We start from the raw sequence: 19,771 nt of genomic DNA on the forward strand, positions 1-19,771 counted from the left end.
GGTTAGCGCGCTGCGCTATGAACCTGGCGACCCGGGTTCGATTCCCGCTCACGGCCAACACCAGTGACGATTATCTGAACCGGTCCCGGGCCTCCCCTAGGTCGACTCAGCCTCAAATGAGTACCTGGTGCGGTGTGTAAACATCGCCACTGGGGAGACAAAGGCGGCCGGGCGTGGTGTTGGCCACCCACCCCCTCGTGTGCCGTGCCGGCCTTCATAGGTGCTCGCTAACAGCACTTGCCCCTACAGTCTGTTAAGGCTAAATGGGGGATCTTTATCTTTGTGTGCGCGCATCGGTGTGAGGCAAGTGTGTGACGTTCACTCAATACACGCAAGTGTCTCTCGTGAAGCAAGACTCGGCGAAACAATAGCGTGCAGTCGAGCAAGTACAGACGACACGGGTGCCTAGATATTGAGCACCGGTAGGATGGTCTAAACATGACAAACAGTAAAAGCTTAACACTCATTCGTGACGATCGATGAAATCGCACGTAGGGGGAGGGTAAATTGTCACATGCTTACCGTTTACTAGGTGATTAGTCACGAACCGTTCGCTGAACAAGCACTAAGAGACTGGCGCACACATGCCTGTAGACACATGGGGGTGTGTACGTATGTATGTAAAAAAGTAATAAATGAAAACCCACAAATTAACAGAAATCTATGGGGTAAAAAAACCCCCACGTGTTTCTTGTGCAGGCATCTCCCTTGAGTGACCCGATGGAGTGGTGCCACCCCAAATGCGTTGGCTTCCCTCTGCATTACATCTAAGTGACGTGCAAGTCAACGTTTGTGAAATATCCACAAAGGCCAAGTTGAGATTCCAATGGCAGTCCCCCATTCAGTGAGTTTCCCCTCTCTCCGATACATCAATCGGAGCGTTCACGCAGCTTCTGGCAGCGGTCCTGGAAGTTTTCAGCAGGAGCGTTCCTACTGCATTGTTGCCTTTACTTTCACGCCTTCTGTCTTCACCGTCGCTTGTTCGGGGAGAGCGTGTTGCTCAATGCGTCTTCTGCCTAGGCCGCTTGTGTAAATTCAAGCCGAGAACGGTCGTGGGGCGTGCGTTTTTAGTCCGGCAGTGCGGAGGCAGCGACGGTTGGTGGATCGCGCGTGTTGAGAAACTCTGTGACGTTCGTTACGTTCAAGATGAGACTTAAAAACAAGACTTGTTGAGCAGGGTCCTATGTTGGGATGTTTGGCCAATTCCATGCAAGGCCGTTTGGCAGGAAACCAGAGCACTTGGAGAATGTGCATGCATGCGCGTTGAGAACACTCGGAGCTCAACCCAAATTGACTCCTCGATACATTGCCGTGTTTCCATCACTAAACTACTGCAGGTGTTCCAGCAAAAGAGACGGGGGAAAGTTTTGCATTCAAAGGCAAACATTTGTCATTAAAATGTTAGTGTTGGACAAGCGCTATTATCAAGCACATGCTGACACTGTCATTTACGTTTTTGAACGAGCGGAATGATGAAGCCGACCAGTAGCTCGGGCTTGCTACCATTTCCTATTGAATCGGAACATTGCTAGGACCTTTTTGCTTGATAAATTGTCTGCTTTGAATGTCCACACACAGGCAACAAGAACAACTGCCATTTGCTACGAAGTGGCGGTGACGTCACCACAGCACCTGTGCCAGCCTATATGCACTTTAAGGCTACGTGAAGTGTCAAACGCCTGCTGGCAGGTCATGGAGAGACCCAGGTGCCATGGGTTGACTGGCCGATGCACAATCTGTGCCCCCTACAATGCCAAATTGCTGTGTTTTAGCCGCCTGGCGCTCCACTCATTGTTGTGAGCGTCACTCCTCTGCCCTCCTTTGTTGCCGGAGGGCGGTTGCCTCCAACTGCCCCGTAGCATCCTTCACGATTCTCCTCCACAGAGGCCAATCTTAACACTGCTGGTACCAGTTATTGGAAAGTCCATATCCTCTTGCACCACATAATTCCATCTCTTTTCGAGCCCGTGCTGTGTCTGTTTAGCCCCCTTTATCCAACCAAACAAAAGCTGTATGGGCATGTGTGCTCCATGACCCAGCCAACGCAGCCTTGACTCCTGGAAGAGCTCACCGATGGGACTGTCCAGATATTTAGAGGATTTGTGAACTCACAAATCCAGCCTGGTTAAACCCAGGTTGATCGTAAGCATGGCAGCCTGAATGTTTCTAACTGGCGAAGATTAGAGGGTCTACATTTCGCAAGCATAGAGAAGGGAGGACATGACTGTGGCCGACAGAACCTGAAGCTTTGCATGACCGGGTAGCTTCCATACAGCGTTACATTGCCGATGAAAAGGTAATGCCGCTCGGCTGATTCGGAGCGACACCTCTGCTGTCAAACTGGAGCTGGTTTTTGCACACTGCCCAGGTATGGTGGAGTGTTTGATGACACAATACCCAGTCAGGTGCTTAGTTTTGGAGCGGCTGATGGTAAGGCCTCGCCTCTGGATAGCACGTTCCAGATTCAGCGGCAGCGTCTCCAACTCCTCGGTGAAAAGCAATGACTAGATCATCAGCATACATAATATGGTTGACCAATAGGGAACCATCTCTCGACCGCACCGGAGCATCGATCAGCATCCCTTTGTATCTGTACCAGATGGAAATTACTCCGGTACATCCATGGAAAGCTTAAACTACGTGGTCGAAAAAGGTGTTTAAATAATGTAGGGGCCAGAGGATAATAATGTCGCACCCCAAGGTGAACAGGGAATGGCTCTGACTTCAGGCCTCGTCGTTTTACCCGGGCCCGCTCACCATCATGAAGGTCCTTAATGATTGTGAGCCGAGTGTCAGGGACTCCGAAAGCATGAAGAACAACCCAGAGCCGAGAGGCCTCTTGATGGTATTATAGTGCCTTGACCAGGTCAATAAAGCCAGAATGAGTTGGAAGTATCCATGGTTTACCCCGCCATGCGCCAGAAGTCGGCAGTGTCGTGAGCGAGCCATAGCCAAGCCTTGTACTATAATTGTAAGTGTGGGATTACTCTCCAACACACAACCGGTGTGCTGAATTAGTAACGAATTGCCATGTTTTGTTTACGTGACTAACCTTACTAATTGGTTGTGTCGGGTGGGTTTGACGACATAATTATATGATCTAACCCAAACAAAAACCTGTATTGTGTACGCTTGCTGTTGGTTGTGGCTAGTGTTGTTATTGTAGTGGTGTCGGTTTGTTGGTGGTAATTGTGGTTGATGTTAGTGGTGGCTGTTGGTGGTAATACTTTAATATTGATCATGGTGGTGGTTGACGTTAGTGGGCAGCGGTAATGTAGCAGTTAGTGTGCCGCGCTACAAACCCGGCGACCCGAGTTCTATTCCCGTTCACGGCCAACACCGGTGATGATAATCTAGACCGGCCTCCCCTAGGTCGACTCAGCCTCAAATTAAGACAAAGGCGATCGGGCGTGGTTGTTGGCCACCGACCCCTTCGTGTACCGTGCCGGCCTTCATTGGTGCTCGCTAACAGCACTTGCCCAAACAGTCTGTAAAAGCCATACGGGGGATCTTTGTCTTTGGTTGACGTTATAGGTCGTGGTGTTAGTTGTTGGTGGTGATGGTTGTTGTTGATGGTAGTAGTGGTTGTTAGTCGTCATTGTAAGTGCCTTGGGTTTAGCTGGTGGCTGGTGGTGATTATTGTTCGTTCTGGAATTGGGCTTGTTGTTGTCGTGGTGTTTTGTGCTAGTCGTGTGCTGGTGGTGGTAGTTTGTTGTCGGGGGTATTGTTGGTTGTTTGTTTTAGTGGTGTCTGTTGGTGTTGTGGTAGTAGCGGTGGTTTATTTCTGTTGATTGTTGGTGGCTTCGTTCGTGTGGTGGTGGTTGTAAATGGTGGTTGCTGTTGGTTGTGGAGTTCTTTTTGAGGTAATTGTTGTTGGTTGTGTAGTTGTCGTTGAGGTGATTGTTGTTGGTTGTGGAGTTGTTGAGGTGATTGTTGGTTGTGGAGTTGTTGAGATGATTTGCTTGTCAGCTTCGATGTAGTCTCTGTTCACCAAGGTACCTGTACCTGACACGATAGCAATCATTGAAGACTTGGTCCAACAGGGACTGAATCCTGATGTACCAACTTTGGTGAGGCGCTGTCTTACCAACACTTACTTCATCTGGAATGGTACATTCTACAAACGAAATGAAGGCACCCTTATGGGCTCTCCCTTATCACCAGTGGTAGCGAATGTCTTCATGGAGAAATTTGAAACAGATGCCATCCTGACATCCACCCTACGTCCTTCCCTGTGGAAGAGATACGTAGATGACACTTTCGTCATCTGGCCACATGGCCAGTCAGCACTGAACCAGTTTTTCAACCACATAAATTCCATACACCCATCTATCAAATTCACCATGGAAGTGGAAAATGATGGCAAGCTACCATTCCTGGATGTTTTGATCGAGAAGAGGCCTGATGGCTCTTTGGGACATTCCGTCTACAGGAAAGCCACCCACACGGATTCCTATTGAAAGTCTGACTCCCTCATCAAAACCACACCATAGGGCCCGCTGCATCTCCGACCAGCGCCACCTAGCCAGTGAACTGGAGCACGTACACCAAGCCCTCAAGATGAATGGATACTCAGACCGCACAATCCCCAAAGCTGTAGTCCCAACCACGGGGAGACAACCATCTGAGGACCCAATCAAAACCATCACCTTGCCATACATGGCATGTGTTACCAAAAAGATTTCCAAAATCTTTAACAAACATAAGATCCAGGTCCGATTCAATACAGTACACAAAATCCGTGATTTTATCCCATCTGTAAAGGATGTCATCCAGACATGCAATACCCTGGTGTCTACAAGCTAAGTTGTGTCTGCGGCAGCAGTTACATTGGGGAAACGAAACGACATGTCTCGGACCGTGTTCGCGAACACAAGGCAGTTTTAAAACACGGCAGAACCAATACCTCTGCAGTGGCTGATCATTGTTATAACGCTGTGGGCTCGCACGATATTGTTTTTTTCCGAGACCAAGGTACTCTGCAAACCTTCGGGCTACCATCAAAGATTTGTTCATGAAGCCATCCAAATGTTTAAACACAGACAATTTCAACCGAGAAGATGGGTATAAGGGGCCGTCCATAAATTACGTTAAGCGATTTTGGACGATTTTTGACCCCCCCGCCCCCTCTTCACACGGCGTCACAAAAAGTCAGACACCCCCTCAAATATGACGTCACAAAGCTCTGCCCCCCCCCCCCCCAAAAAAAACCTGCTTCAAATCAAATTTGATTTAAAGCTTTCGTGACTGCAGTAATTCATATCCTTAGCGCTTTCGGTAAAGTCACGTTGAAGGGAAACAACAAAACAATAAAATATATTGTTCTATATATATTTTTTGTTTTGTTGTTTTCCTTCAACGTGACTTTACCGAAAGAGCTAAGCATATGCTTCAAATCACTTTAAACTATTGTCATTGTAGTACGTATTTAATGTGGCGCTGCACTGATGTTGTAGGATACAATTTTTAATGAAAAGTGTATTTAATTAAGCAGAACGTACTCTTTGGTTCTATTCGGTAAAGTCACGTAGATAAAAAATAAAACAACAAAAATCACGACGTTTCGGCCACAACACAAGCGGCCTTCATCAGGTGAAGGGATCAGGCTGTCTCGAGGACAGCGCTGGAGTGAAACACAGCCACGCTCAGACCGCGGACCTTTAAGCTGTGTGCGAGGAAACAAGGTGCCATGACAAAGGAATTAGCATAAAAAAATAGCATTTGATTGGCCGACTTAGCATAGAGGTGGTGTACGTGCGGGTGGACTTGCCGTTTGGCGCGGGGGGGGGGGGGGGTGTACTTATTGATGGTGTGAAAAGGGATTTTTTAAGAGCTGCGAAAGTTTGGGGTACCATTACTTGAAAAATATACTGTACCATTGAAAATTATAATCTTAGCTCTTTCGGTACAGGGCTCCAGGCTCAGGTACAGAGACTCAAGACTCAGGTACAGAGACTCCAGATTCAGGTACAGAGACTCAAGATTCAGGTACAGAGACTCCAGACTCAGGTACAGAGACTCCAGACTCAGGTACAGAGACTCAAGACTCAGGTACAGAGACTCCAGGCTCAGGTACAGAGACTCCAGACTCAGGTACAGAGACTCCAGGCATAGGTAGAGGGCTCTGTGAAGGTTGTAGACTCTTAAATTACAAGCATGCAGCTCCGTACCCCTGCGTTCACCTTGTAAGAAATTAGTGGAAGAGATACCCCCTAAGAACCCCCTCATCAGGCACTCTCAAGACTGCATCTCCCTACAGAGTTTCCTGAGTTTTCCAAGTGAACAAATTCAAATATTCATAATAAAGGTTTTTGGGTTAGATCGCGTTTATTTATAAATGTGTCGTAACCCTCCACCACCCGACACGGCCAATCAGCAAAACGTCGTACTCAAACTGTAAATGTGGATTAACTCTTCAACACACCGGTGGGCTGAAGTAGTGAATTATGTCTTTTGTCAACGTGACACTTTTTTTTGCTGATTGGCCGTGTCGGGTGGTGGAGGGTTACGACACATTTATAAATAAACGCGATCTAACCCAAAAACCTTTATTATGAATAATATTGGTCGCGAAAGCCTACGTGTTAAACCAAATTCAAATATATTCACGCGCACACACGTACAAAAAAACAGGGACATTATTTACAAAATATACTTTGTAAAATAGTAAGGTTGAACAAATTAACAAAGTATGGACATCTGAAATGTGAGTTTTTTAGAGGTTGGTTGATATCACGTATTCTGTCAAATGTGTAGCATTTGTTTTGGAATATTGTACCATTACAGTTTAAACAATGTTTTCGTGATATAAGACCAATTTGATCAGAATATTTATTTCGACTGGAGGAATCCGATGGGCTGGCGGAGGCAGAGCGACTGGTTGTTTTAAAGGGCAGGGCCTAGGGCATGGGTTGGCAAATGTGGTTCTTTAAGGCCTGCTGTTTCGTGACGTTGTTTATTAAGGACCCACCGTCTCGTATTCACCACACAGTGCATTTCGGCTCTTGAAATATTGATTTTTTTGTTATCGAATTCTAAAACAAGTGGCTCTGCTTGTTACTTTTTTGGTTTGCCGGCACCTGACCTGGGGGAAGGGAGGAGGTTGTTTTCAGAATGCTCATGAAGGACACAACAACTCTGACTCCATAGAATAGCTTTGAATTAACAGCATAACGGGTCTTTCAGACTTGCTTCAACATGATTCGTTTGTTCATGCCGACATTACCGAGTGATGCGTTGTATACTGTGCTGTGTTTGCACAGAGGCCCCAACTTGTTGAAATGAAAACGGCTAGGTTGGCACAGTGGGGAGGCACGGGTGACGATTCATCTGTCAGTGATCTCAATCAGTCAAAGCTATGGCACCTGGGTCTGTCCCGTGACCTGTCAGTGAGCCTTCGACACTTCACGTGGCCTCAAAGTGCAGCTAGCCTGGCACAAGCGCCGTGGTGACCTCACCTGCACTTAGTGGCGAATGGCTGCTGTTTTTCCTGTTTACGTGTTTACACGTGTGTGCGTTGACATGTGTGTGTGTTTCCACGTGGGGCGAGGGGTAAGTGTAGCGGTTAGCACGCTGCGCTTTGATTCCCGCTCACGGCCAACACCAGTGACGATTACTTGAACCGGTCCTGGGACTCACCTCGGTCGACGCAGCCTCAAATGAGTACCTGGTGCGGTGTGTAAACATCGCCACTGGGGAGACAAAGGCGGCCGGGCGTAGTGTTTTCCACTCACCCCCCCCTCCCCTCGTGTGCCGTGCCGGCCTTCATAGGTGCTCGCTAATAGCACTTGCCCCTACAATCTGTTAAGGCTACACGGGGGATCTTTTATCCTTATATTCTTGATTCTTTCTGTAAAGTCACGTAGAAGGGAAACAATAAAATAATAAAAATATAAAAAAAATCTCACGACGTGTGAAGGTTTTCACACCTGATGATGATTGCTTGTGTTGCAGTCGAAACGTCGTGAGATTTTTTTTATATTTTTATTATTTTATTGTTTCCCTTCTACGTGACTTTACCGAAAGAACCAAGAATATGAATCCCTGCAGTCACGAAAGCATTAAATAAAAAATATATTTGATCTTCGTTTCCACGTTGTGTGCGCGTGTTTACGCGTCGTGGTTACACGGTGCGGAGTTCACGCGCGCACAGATCGCTTCGAAGCAAATTCCGCTGTCAGAGAGGCATCGTCTTCTTTGCGTGTAACGTTACAACATAACTCAGCAGGCAATACGCCAACCTTGTCCATACATCGCTCCCTCCATCTACCGGTTTGAAGTGTGTTTGACACATCCCATCAGCCACACGGACCTTCTGGGGGAGCGCATACTTTCAGCAGAGTTCATTCAATGCGCGTACACAATCAGTGCCGCCGCAGTTTTGAACCGCCAGGCGGCGGTGGGTGCGGTCGTTGCGTTGTGTAATAAATCATTTAAGTTTTATTATTATTACACGCTGTTTATTAACGCTGTCTATTGTTGTATCCTCAAATCTTGTAACTCAATTTTTACCCACTTCCCAATGTGGTATCGACTGCAAACTTGGTATGCTTATGTCATACTGATGACAATACTGTATTCTATCATTAAAATAAAATATATATTTTTACAAATTATTTTTTATGTTATTTTTTTGCTTGGGTCTAATTGTCCACGCTAAACTGATGTTGGCTGTAAAGCACCACGGTCCCCTTACGTTGTGGCGAGCTTCGATTCCACTCCCTGGAGTCGTGGAGTTCTTTCAACACTAGTACGGTACATTTTATTAAAGCGTGTTTTTAAAAAAAGGTTTTTTTTTTTAAACATTACTTTTACAGTGTGGAACGCATCTGTAAAAAGGAGACGTTACTAATGTATTTTGTTTATCACTAACGGCAGACAGCCACAACAGCGCAGTGGCAGGACCCCGGGGAATCTATCGGATTACTCGATTTTGTTTCGGTTAAAAAAAACCAATAAGTTAATTATTTCTTAGGCGATCCCCAAGTGTGTGTTCACGTATATTCCTATAATTCAGGTGAGCCATCACACAAGCTGTCCATGTCAGCATGAGAGTGGCACGTGCGATTGATCACAAAGACCAATGAATGATGAGACATTCTGCGTTCAACGTTTGGGAAACTCTCGCCTTGTTACAACAACAACAACGATGATGATGACAAATTGTCCTGTGGCCTCATGTGCGGCATTGCATGTGTTCCGCCGCACTCACCTGGTCTGTCAAAGACAAAGTTCCCCGTGTAGCCTTAACACACTTTAGAGGCAAGTGCTACAAGCGAGCACCGATGAAGGCCGGCACGGTACACGAGGGGGTGGGTGTGGCAAGCACCACGCCCGGACGCCTTTGTCTCTCCAGCGACGATGTTTACACACTGCACCAGGAACTCGTTTGAGACTGAGTCGACAGTAACCACAACAACTATCAATGACCATCAACAACAACCACCTCAACAGCAACCACCACCAGCAGCACGCGATCAGCAACCACCATCAGCACAAACTACCACAACAGCACTAACAACCACCAGCTATAAACCAAAGCCGCTTTTAATCACCAACAACTGTAATCATTACCAACAACCACTACCAATGTCAACAACCACCACTAACCACAACCATCAATGGTCGCCAACAACAATTACATCTATAACCATCACCACCAACAGATAGCAACCACCGCTACCTATAACGTCAACCACTACCACGAACAATAACAAAACACCAACAACCACCAATAAAACAACTATCAACACAACAACCACCACCATCCACCACCAATAAAACAACCACCATCAACACAACAACCACCACCATATACCACCAATAAAACAACCAACACTTTCAGCCACCACCAATAAAACAACCACATCCAACACAATGACAACCACCAGTCAACACCAACAACCACTACCAATAAAACAACCACCACAAACCGATAACAGTATCTTTCATCAACTACCACCGACTACAGCAACAACCGCCAATACGACCAACATCACGCATGCACCATCATCGCACGCCTATTTAGGGCACCGGTGGGGGTCTCTAAGGAATTCAAATCACAGCCGAGCACGAGGTGCACGAGGTGCACGCGGCAGCGTCGCTGGTTGGATGGCTCGCACGAGCACACGGAACACGAGCCACGTGACCCGTAACTGGGAGATCGAGCCACGTGACCCGGAAGTAGAACGGGCCACGTGACTCTGTTACGTCACTGCGTCGTCACGACAACCAACTCGCGCGCTCACGACGACGGATCTCCAGGCTGTGTCCAGGCAGGCCTCAACTCTGGTCCCGTTCGTGGTTGACGTTCGAATTGATTGGAGAGGCAAAACTTAATTGGTGTTAGAACACAACGGGAGGGATACAACAACATTACCTCGTCACCACTGTTGGAGAGAAGTCCCGTTTTGGAAAGAAAAAGCGGTAAGCGACCCTACTTGTACTACTACTACTACACTGGGCTTGTAGTGAGTGACTCGGGGAAAGAGCCTCCTTGATATTACAGACATAATCATAGCACGTAGAGTAATCATAGCACATAGAATAATCATAATATACTAATCATAGCACCTAGAGTAATCATAGCACATAGAATAATCATAGTAGAGTAATCATAGCATGTAGAGTAATCTATAGCACGCAGCGTAATCATAGTGTATGAATAATAGCAATTAGAGTAATCATAGCACGTACAATAATCATAGCACATTAAATCATTATAGGGCGCAAAGTAATCATAGCACATCATAACACGTAGAATAATCATAGCACGTAGAGTAATCATAGCACATAGAATAATCATAGTAGAGTAATCATAGCATGTAGAGTAATCTATAGCACGCAGCGTAATCATAGTGTATGAATAATAGCAATTAGAGTAATCATAGCACGTACAATAATCATAGCACATTAAATCATTATAGGGCGCAAAGTAATCATAGCACATCATAACACGTAGAATAATCATAGCACGTAGAGTATTCATAGCACATAGCGTAATCATAGCACGTAGAATAATCATCGCTGGTTGGGTGGCGCACAGAGAACGGGGGTCACGTGACCCGCGCTTAGGACGACGATCTCGAGGCAGGGCTCACTCTGGTCCCGTTCGTGGTTGACATGCGAACTGATTGGAGAGACAAGCGCGTTGTGACAACGATATACTGTAATTTGAAGGTGCAACGATTATAAGAGGCGTGGCTGCTTTGTCTTGGGTGAGCTGCCTTTGAACAACTGCCAAAGCACCTTATTCGGAGTGTTAAGTCCAGCCAAGCACAATCATGATAGAATGTGGGAAATACAAATGCAAAGTTAAGGGAAAATTATTGCGATAGTCAATAAGATCGTGAAAATTATCGCATCGTATCGTGAAAAATGCTATCCTGGCAACCTTATAATTCATAACTAAAGTCAGAATCTTTCTTTTTACTGGAGGAATCCGATGAGCTATGAAGCTCTCTTCCACAGATGTTCAGCAGGGGCAAAGTACAGGTAAAGCAAACAATCACCCAAATCATACAAATGAAACTAAACCATCCCCATCCTACCAGGCAAAGCCCACGAAGCTATTAACTTATTTTTCAGAAGCGCCATGGCTAGCACAAATGATAGCTCAACAAAGTGGCTCGTCATTTGGACATCGATAGCGGTGGCAACGGGCAGAGAGGCTGGGGAATGTGGAATGTGCAGCACGCCTCACTCCTGCACAGAGGAGTTCAGGGCCATGAGCATGGAAGCACTCTATCTGCTTCTGCTGCTGTTACTGCTGCTGTTACTCCTGCTGCTCTTGCTGCTGCTCCACCTGCTGCTGGTCCTGCTGCTGCTCCGCCTCCTGCTCTTGCTGCTGCTCCACCTGCTGCTGCTGCTCCTGCTCCTGGTGCTGTTCATGCTGCTGCTGCCCCTGCTTCTGCTGTTCCTGCTGCTGCTCATGCTGCTGCTGTTACTGCTGCTGCTTCTGCTGATGCTGTACCTGCTGATGCTGTTCCTGCTGCTGCTTCTGCTGCTACTTCTGCTGTTGCTGCTCCTGCTGCACGGTTTGGCTGCTGCAAGGCCTCTCATTAGGGAGTCGTTCTCCTCACTGAGACATTTCCATTCTAGATTTGAAGCTTTCGTGACTGCAAGGATTCATACTCTTTGGTTTTATTCGGTAAAGTCACGTAGGTAAAACAAATTAAAATAAAATGAAGCTTGCGCTGCCTCCGAAACGTCGTGTTTTTATTGTTTATTTTATTTTAATTTGTTTTACCTACGTGACTTTACCGAATAAAACCAAAGAGTACATTTCCATTCCTCGCCTTGCTGCCAGTGACGGATTTGGTTTAATGGGGGCGTGCACGCTGCTATTGTTTTGAGTGCCCACCCGCTTTCTAAGATTCATCTCCTTCCCTATACTGGTTTAATACCACCACCACCACGGTCCGTTGCCCAATGCCAACGCTCCACTGTTATTTATAACTGGTCGTATTGGTTCTAGTCTTTTTACGTGAACTACGAATCGTAGCGTGAAAACGTAAACACGCCACGTAACTGCATTTGGTGATGTTTTGGCTTTGATGACCAAATTTAGCAATCTTGTTTACCGTAACGCAATCGTTTTACATATTTTATGACCATAAAGTTCTACAGACACTCCTCTACTGAGGAAAATTCGACTTAGAGATACGAACAAACCTGTCTGTGCGTCCAGTTTGCCTGTTCGGACCGAAAGTCGTAAGTTAAACCGCCGCGCAATAGATGTCATTGGTGGCATCGGCAGAACTTGAAGAACCAGTGGCATCTATGTTTATAGGAGATTATACAACTTTTAGAGCTATTCTCTTATTTAGTGTACATGTCATACAAAATGTTCGGAACCGACAGGAGTAAGTTGGACTTACGAACAAATCAACTTACGAACACACCTCTGGATTCTGACTCGTTCGTAAGTAGAGGAGCCCCTGTATTTCCAAAATGGCCCACGTTAATGGGTGCCTGCTTCACTGGCACAACGAGTAAAGGTCGAGTCGCTAAACGTGACCCCTTCTCTCGCTCCCCAGGCCATGGCTCCCCAGCGCTCCTCGTGCCTCGTGACCGCAGTGCTGCCAACGCTGCTGCTACTGCTGCTCGTCGCCCGCCCGTGCGAGCCGTGCTTCAAGTGCACGGAAGCCATCGCGGTGCCCCTGAAAGCGCTGCTGAACAGGATGGAGATCGACAGGCCCTTCATTCGCACGAAGACGTACAAGGGCGTGCAGAATATCATCTCCAAGCTGCTGGGAGAACATTCCAAGCGCTTGATCTGTGAGTCACCCTTTTTACTTTCATTTCATTTTTTTACTCTTTATATTTACCAACTGAGGACCACTGAGCTATATAGTTATTTTTCAGAAGCAACCTGGCTAGCACAAGTGATAGTTCAACACAGTGCCTTATCACGGGGAAATTTATGGCAGCCAAATATTCTAAGCGCGTGATGTTGATTCTAAATGTGGAGGGAAAAACCGGAGGATCCAGAGAAAAATCCACGCGACCACGGGGAGAGCGTCACGTATGCTCCAAATATACAGGTGTCAGGGTTCGGGATTGAACTGACAACCTCCTGCATACCAGGCGAGGGAGTTAACATCTCCTAGCCCCCGCAACGCGCTCGTTTCCTCACCGAGGTGCAGTACGAGGGCAGCCTGTGTCTCGGCACGTCACATCAACTGACAGGCCGAGAGGCATGCGGTGCAAAGAGTAAATATATCATCAGTTTAACACGTAGGAGGCCTTTGCGACCAATATCATCCATAGTAGAGGTTATTGGGTTAGATCGTGTGAATATAAATGTGTCGTTAAACTCGCCACCACCTGACAGCCAATTATCAAGGTTTGTCAATGTTGTGGGTTTACTCTCCAACACACCGGTGTGCTATACTAGTCACGAATTGGCCACGTTCTGTTTACGTGACAAACCTTTACTAATTGGCTGTATCGGGTGGTGGCGGGTTGAACGACGTATTTATATTTACGTGATATACCCCAAAACCTCTATTATGAGTATATATATACACACACACGTGTCTGAGATGTGTCTGCAATAGAGCTGTAAGACACGTATCTGAGAGATGATGGAAATGTATGCTCGAGATAGTGGATGTGTTAAAAATGTAATTTAGTCCAGATCTGTTTAGTGCAATGCATGTGTTAGACAGAAGAGGAATGTAAGATGTATTCAAATGAGCTGGACGTGAAACAGAATAGAGATGAGAGGTATTCAGAAGACATTGGAGGATGAAGATGCGTTTCAGAATATATGCAATGCCCACCGCAACAATCAGGGACGACTCAAAGACTTATCTTTCAACTCGACGCGGCTTTCGTGACAACTCCACAACGATTCGTGAATGAGTGGCGTGCATCACCACCATCACTGTGGAGCCTAACACTGAACATTAAACTCCGCACACACCGCCCAGTCACTGCCACCAACTCTCCTCTCCGTCCACGTGGCCTCTCGGCCGTGTGGCTGTCCCCCTGCCCTCCCCCTTCGCCCCAGGAGGCCTCCCCTGTAAACGCCGCCCGCCGCTCGGGCGGCTCATGCAGGAGGTCGGGGGTTCGATCCCGACTCTAACGTCTGCTGTATATTTGGAGTTTGCGTCTCTCTCTCTCGCTCCCTGTGGCCGCGTGGATTTTTCTCTTTTTACCTCCACATTGAGAAACGTGCTTCCGAGTATTTGGCTGAGAGAAGTGTCCACGCGATAAGTACACTCCGTTGAGCTATCACTTGTGGCCAGGTCGAGTGACCTCGTCCCTCCCCTGCTATGTCCTGCATACAGAATCGGAATATTTATTTATACTGGAGGAATCCGATGAGCTATGAAGCTCTTTTTCACAGATGCACAGTCACCGTGCCCCTACTCCTGCCCTCTGCTGGCTCCACACCCCGGTCTCTTAGGTGTTCCATGCGCCGACTCGCTTGGGTGATTACATTTATATATTATGAGAAAATTTGGAGAGATGTTAATTTCGAAGAGAAGAGAGATACAGTCATCAAGAGAGTTATAAGATTATTTACATTTGTAGCGAGGTATGAAAGAACGATAGGAATTAGAGGCAGTACCGTATTTTCCCGCATCTCACCCGCGGGGTATACCACTTTTTACAAACAAAACAAGACCCTGCGGGGTATATGGAGGTTTGGGCTATCTGAAATTTGTTTTACACAAAACGTTATTTTTGCGGGTTATATGCGTATGTGGGCTATATGCGGGAAAATACGATCATTAGAGAAATATAAGACGTAGGTGAGAGGCATTCAATATAAATGCACAGAGGTATAATTACGATGCATTCGTCCTTTGTCTCTTTGCATTTGATTGTCTCATCCGGCGTACATCATGCGTCTCTATCTCTGTGCCTGTATGTACACTTATCTGCGTGTATCCATGTCTCTCTCTCTCTGTGTCTCTATGAGCCCATCTGTTTGTGTGTCTCTCTATAACTGTCTCTCTGTGAGAGTCTGTGTGTGTGTGTCTGTATCTCCATGTCTCACTCTCTCTCTCTGTGTCTCTATGAGCCCATCTGTTTGTGTGTCTCTCTATAACTGTCTCTCTGTGAGTGTCTGTGTGTGTGTGTCTGTATTTCCATGTCTCTCTCTCTGTGTCTTTATGAGCTCATCTGTTTGTGTGTCTTTATAACTGTCTCTCTGTCAGTCGCTGTGAGTGTCTGTCTCTCCATGTCTTTCTGTAACTGTCTCTCTGTGAGTCTCTTGTCTTTCTGTCTCCGTGTCTCTCTGTGTCTCTATGAGCCCGTCATTCTGTTTCTCTATAACTGTCTCTCTGTGAGTTCACGCTCTTTGTCGGCGCGTCTGTGTTGTTCACCGTCTTGTGGATTTGGAAAAGGCTGGCCGTGTTAGCTGGAACGCTCTGTGTCCGTGCGTGCGTGTTGTTCACCGTCTTGTAGATTTGTACGAGCAGGTGGAGCAAACCATGGGCTCCAAGTTTGTGGAGATGAACAACAGAATTGGAGACGGTACGTGCGTTCGGACTCGAGGGGCATGTCAGCGGGCTGACTCGCACGCTCTCGGCAGAAGTCGTTTCAGCAGCCTAGCTCAAGAGAACGCAAACAAACCGATACTTTGCTCCACAGTTTTCCAGGATTTTTGGAGAGAAAACAAATCCAACACCTGAATATGTTGTCTAACAAATGAGCAGCGTGATGCCACGGTGTAATGGTTTGTACACTATATAACTTGCAATCTCATGGTCCCCTGTTAACTCCCTCGCTTGGTATGAAGGAGGTTGTGGGTTCGATCCTGACCCTAACGACTGTATATAATGGTCGCGAAAGCCTACGTGTATATTTGGAGTTCGCATGTCTCTCTCTCTCTCCGGGTCCTCCGGTTTTTCCCTCCATATTTAGAGACATGCGTTGAGAGTATTTGGCTGCTATACATTTCCACTTGGTAAGCTGCTTCGTTGAGCTATCATTTGTGGCCAGGTCGCTTTTGAAAAATAGTTATTTAGCTCAGTGGGCCTTACCTGGTAAAAAATAGTAAAATAAAAAATATCGTTCTCCGTCATGGCAGTTGAAACATCCGTGCATGTTTCTGAAATATATACCTTGCAATTTGCATTTTCATATTCATGAGCATCTAAATTCAACCAGGCTGTTGTTAGCCAAACGCAGCACCGCAAAAATCCATCGTTGTACTGATCTCCTATGCTCCAATGTCCAGCCCCCACCACTGACTCCAACCCACAACGACCAGCATGGTGAAATAACCGCCATGACGAGTACGGCATAGGGAAACCCTCATCCATCAGTGGATTGAGACAAAAAAAGCGATCTACGTGTAGCAATGCAAGAGCATATGAAGACAGTGCACCGAACAAAGGGGTATAATGTGTGTGTGCTAGTGGGTGTATTGACCATTGGCACAGCAGGGAGTACAGCTGGTGCATCTACCAGTCGTCTCAGTCAGCCAGCCCATGGCACCTGGGTCTGTCCCGAGACCTCTTGTCGGCGAGCCTTCGACACTTCACGTGGCCTCAGTGCACCTGGCCTGGCACAGGCGCCCTGGTGACGTCACCGTCACTTAGTGACGAATGGCAGGTGTTGCTATCGGTGTTGCCCATTGTGTGGGGAGCGGTAGCGTAGCGGATAGCGCACTGCGCTACGAACCCGGCGACCAGAGTTTGATCTAGCTCACAGCCAACACCAGTGGCAGTTATCTGAACTGGTCCTGGGTCTCCCCTAGGTCGACTCAGCCTCAGATGAGTCGACCTTGGGTGTGTAAACATCGCCACTGGGAAGACAAAGGTGGTCGGGCGTGGTGCCGGCGACACACCATTTGATGTGCCGTGCCGGTCTTCATAGGTGCTACTCGCTAACAGCGCTTGCCCGAACAGTCTGTTAAGGCTATGCGGGGGATCTTTGTTGCCCATTGTCAGATTGATTTGAATATCCAAAAACGGCCCTAGCTATATGTTGGATGATCTTACTCTTTTTTTGACACTTTTAGTTGATAAATACGTAAGTGGAAATGAAATGTTTGTGTCATTTACGGGCCTGTAAAAGAAACCTGCATCGTGTGACGTCACTTTTGTAAGCACAAAGGTACTACGTAATTACCTCAAATCAATGATCTGAAAGTAAAAGAAAGATCGTCAATTTGGTTTACAAATCCTAACATCGACAACGTTGAACTCTGAAATATACAGGCCTACTGTATTTGTGTGAGAGACGAGACGGTCAGCCGTGAGTGTTGCTACTCACGCTAAAGACTGAAAATTGCACGCATGTAGTGGGTGTTGTGACGGTTAACTTGAACGAAAAGTTTGACTACATGAAAGTAATCAGGGCCTAGATTCCTACGAATTAAAACAGCATTCAAAGTAATGACGCCGAACATCGTGGATAGCAAATCGGTTGATTTAATACAAATACAGTAATCCCATTAATACATTTGAATACCTCCCCACCCTCCATGACAATGTGGAACGATTCAATGACACAATTGGTGGCGAGATGTTAACTACCTCGCCGGGTATACAGGAGGTGGAGGGTTCGATCCCGACCCGAATGCTTTTATATTTGGAGTTTGCATGTCTCTTCCTGCGGTCGTGTGGATTTTCTCCAGGTCCTCCAGTTTTCCCCTTCACATTTAGTATCAACATCACGCGTTTAGAGTATTCGGCTGCTATAAATGTCCACGTGAGACGCCACTTAATTGGGCCATCACTTGTGGTCAGGTCGCTTCTGAAAAAGAGCGACATAGCTCGGTGGGCTTTACCTGGTGAAATAAAACATAGTTTTAGTAGTTTAGTTTAGCATTACAGCAAGACCTGAGTTTGATTCCCAACATGTGCACCTCTCTGCGTGCAGTTTGTTCTACGCCTGTTCTGCATGGGTTTCTGCCCAGGTCCCTAATGTCCTCCCATAGCAACAACAAAACAATACAGTATTACTGGTATTGGCCAAACACCCGAATGCTGATCAGTTATCTGCAAAATAAACAATTTGGATTTCTCAAAGCAAGATCACCCTCTTCCGCAAAGATGTGGCATAACTCTCCGAAAAAGTCTTGACATTGTTGAGGGTTTCCTGGCCCAACGAGAATAATGATTATCAAATATTTATTAAATATTTATTTGATAATTGCAGTAATGTTTGTGGCAACTCGTGGTTTCAAGAGTCACGTGAACCCGTGACTCAATGTAAATCAAAAGGGATACACCATGGGCTCATACACGAGTGATTCGTTGCACGTATCGTGAGCTTAAGACTCAACGGTTAATCATTCCACCCCTGGTATCTAAACACGTGATGTCTGTTGGTCGCACCTTCAATGCTGTCTCGGTTTGTTTATGATGTGCGCTTCGTACAACTCCGTATCAGCATAAACACAAACACTGCCGTTTTTTTACGTGCTTGATCACTCCTGCCTTGTTGACTATGTATTGGTTTTGTCATTCACAGTTTCCGGTCAGCTGAGTGAAAAACACTATGCCAGTAAGTGTGGGGAAAAACAATGTGCCTGACTGTGGGAAATTTAGTTTTGATTTGTTTTGAGAGATCCGACTGGTTGCTTTTTGCTATGCTTGGGAATATTTCATCTCTCAGTGCGCCGTAGACTCTTGTAATATTTTCACAAAAACTATTTCAAAAGATAACCCCCAAAAGAAAACTAACCACCCAGCTGTTATCAATACCAAAACTCAGAATTATATCATTCTGGAGCAAAACTGGAAAATAAATATATATTAAATTTTTACTTAATAAAGGTACAATATTTTGGGTAGACATTTCAATATGTCTACCCAAAATATTGTGTGTGCCTCAAAAAGCACAATAGTGGTATAATTGGTTATGAAATTCTCGTAATCCAAGAAATTAGCCTGCCGATGGTGGCCATACATTGCTGTATTCCAGCACTGTGGAGGCAGCGAGGGTTGGTGGACCGCACACAGATGTTACAGAACTCCCTGACTGTGGGCGTCGAGGTGCTGCTATACCCTGGCTTGCCAGGAGAAGGCGCGACAAGAAAAACATGGACTCCACCTTTTCCATCTGTACATTGCATGTGTTGTTAAGCCAACACCATCTGACACAGACAATTAGTAAGGTTTGTCACGTAAACAAAACGTGCCAATTAGTTACTACTTCAGCACACCGGTGTGTTGGAGAGTAAAGGCACAACATTTACAATTTGAGTACGACGTTTCGCTTGTAATTACAACCAGCTTAATCGGGCGATTAATATTTACGTGATTTAACCACAAAAAAACACGTTTATTATTAATAATTTTCA

Source organism: Petromyzon marinus, chromosome 5 (assembly GCF_048934315.1).
Source record: "Petromyzon marinus isolate PM22_M1 ecotype Great Lakes invasive population chromosome 5, UKy_Petmar_22M1.pri1.0, whole genome shotgun sequence".
Lineage (NCBI taxonomy): Eukaryota > Metazoa > Chordata > Hyperoartia > Petromyzontiformes > Petromyzontidae > Petromyzon > Petromyzon marinus.